Here is a 2,936-nt window from a genome sequence, read left to right as displayed (position 1 = left end):
CGTGTAGGGCCCTGTGGGCCAAGGTGAGGGCTTTGGACTTTATTTGAAGTGAGATGGGAGCCATGGGAGGCTTTTGAGCAGCGGAGGGACATGATCTGACATTCATTGAAAAAGGTAATTCTGACAAGGTAGAGTTCCTTGCAGGTAGGGGTGGGGGCAGCCCACAGGTTGGAGCAGGGAGTAGCAGCCACTCTCCATGTAGGCAGCTGGACAATGAGAAGCTTTCATCACCTAGCAGGAGAAATGCCGCCTCTTCCCCACACCTGCAAGTGCAGAGTGTAAGACACAACATGCCTCATATTCCATCTTTAACCATCTTCTACCTTTTTCTTTCCATATTATAATTTTGAAAAGACCATTTTTAGAGCAGTTTTAGTTCACAGCAAAACTGAGGGGAAAGTACAGAGATGTCCCATATACCCCTGCCCCACACATGCATGGCCTCCCCCATTATCAGCATCTCCCACCAGAGGGGTCCATCTGTTACAAATGATGAACTTACGTTGACACATCATAATCACCCAAAACCCATAGTTTACACAACGGTTCAATGTTCTGGATTTTGGCCATTTTGATAGGCATGTAGTGGTAGCTCTATTTTTCATGGGAGGAAACCAAGGGCCAGAGAGGTGAATTCACTTGCCCACGGATACAAAGTTCATGTATCAGTTACAGCTGCAAAACAAAACCTACCCCAAATCAGAGATTGAAAATAGTAAGCATTCATTATTGCTTACAAGTCTACAAACCACCTGGGTAGTACTTCTGGTCTCGGATGGGATCGATCGTTCGTGCTTCTCTGATCATCAGTGGGCTGGGGTTGGCTCTGCTGATCTTGGTTGAGTTTTCTCACATGTTTGGGGATGGCTGTCTGTAAGCTGGACCAGGTGCCATTAGCTGGGGAAACTGGGCTGTCCTCCGCGTGGTCTCTCATTCTCCAGCAGGCCAACCCAGGCTTGTCTACAAGGTGGTGGCAGGGATCCAAGAAAATGAATAGAAGCCACAGGGCCTCTTGAGGTCCAGGCTCAGAACTAGCACATGACCAGGGACTGGGACAGGGTGGCCTTGGCTTGCCATGTGACCTGAAGTTCAGGTTTGGGGGAGGCCCCTGGGCAAGATATCAGTTATCTACTGCTACATAAGAAACCACCCAAAACTCAGTGGCTTAATACAACAATTATTTATTTCTCTCTTCAGTCTGTAGGTTGGTAGTATAGGCTGGGCTCAGCTGGGTAGTTCTTCGGGTCTTGGCTGGACTCATTCATGCATCTGTGGTCAGCTCTGGGTGGGTAGATGGCTCTGCTTCAGGGGGATAAATGGCATTTGGTTGGGGAACCTCCAGTCTCTTATCTTCCAGCAGGTTAGCCCAGACATGTTCACAAGGTCATGGCAAGAGTCCAAGAGAGCAAGCGGGAGCTGGAAGGCTTTTTGAAGCCTAACCTTAGAACTAGCACAGCATTACTTTCACCATGGCCAAAACAAGTTACAAGGTCAGCCCGGATTCAAGGGGTGGGGGAATAGACTACATCTCCTGATGGGAAGAGTGACAAAGTCACATTGTAAGTATGTATATATAAAGGAGTGACGGTATTACGACCATTATGTAGTCACTTTACCAAGGGCAGTAAGTAACACAGCTGGGATTCTAACCCAGGATGACTGCTTCCACATAGCCTTCTCTTCTCAAGGTGTATCACTTCTGTCCTTTCTTTAGCTTCTCCACCTCCTCTAATATCTTCCCTATCTGTTATTTGGGCCCTTCAATAGCTTTCTGTATTAGAACACATTTAACTGCAAGTAACAGAAATCCAAGCAAAGTGGTTTAAGCTAAGAAGGAATTTATTGGTTCTTGGAATAAGAAGTCCAGCAAGTAGGCCCTGCTTCAGGCACAGTTAGATCCAGGTGCTCCAAAGACATACTCCAATATTGTCTTCCTTCATCTCCCTATTCCACCTTTTTCTGTGCTGCCTTAATCCTCAAGCAATGCTTCCGAAGAATAGATGAGGGCCACTCCAGAATCACATCACAGCAGCTTAGCAACCTCGATGGAAAGAGAGCAGACCTCCTGTAACAATAGCAACAATGGAGCACTTGCTGTGTGCCAGGTGCTGTTCGAAGCACTTAGCAAGTATTAACTTATCACTTCTCACAACACCCTATTAGGCATAATCATCATCCCCATTTTACAGATGAAGGAACTGAGGCACAGAGAGGTTAAGATCCATGTCTAAGGATACATAGGTAGTAAGTGGTGGGGCTGGGAGCTGAGCCCAACCAGGTTGGCTCCAGAGTTTTTGCTCTTAACTACTTACCTAGTCTGGTGGGAAAGTAGTAATAACAGCAAACAGATACTCTGACACTGTCTGGAACATCAGAATATAATAATAATAATAATAATAATAATAATAATAATAATAATATCCATGTAATCCTTCCAGCAACCATATGGGGTAGGCACTGTTATTATTTCCATTTTACAGTTGGGGAAATTGAGGCACTAAGAAGATAGAGAACCCTAAGGTCACATGTGGGGCAACTGAAACTTGAATCCAGAGAATAGGGGCCAGAATCTGTATCCGCTGCCTTTAGGGTCCCACTCCTGAGCCAGGGGTGAGGTCAGCCTCTGAGAACTTGATGTAGTGAGATGGAGGGAGGCCCCAGGACAGCCCAGCGCTCACCAGCTGGGTCTGCCCCTCCCTCCTCTCCCCTCCACCCGCCGCCTGGCACAGCCTTCCCAGAACCCACGTGTGAACAGACTGACCTAATGCAGGCTGGGCCAGAGGGCTGAGTCCGGACAAACGGGCAGTGGCCGAGAGAGGCCATGTGAGGCAGTCCCGAGGTGGGCGTGGGGTGGGAGGGACAACACCTGGTGTCACGGGGCAGCTGGGGGTTGGAGCCCATGACTTTGACACCCGTTAGACCTCTGCAAAACAACC

Source organism: Lipotes vexillifer, unplaced genomic scaffold (genome assembly GCF_000442215.2).
Source record: "Lipotes vexillifer unplaced genomic scaffold, Lipotes_vexillifer_v1.1 scaffold182, whole genome shotgun sequence".
NCBI lineage: Eukaryota > Metazoa > Chordata > Mammalia > Artiodactyla > Lipotidae > Lipotes > Lipotes vexillifer.
Note: the sequence above shows the minus strand (reverse complement) of the source record.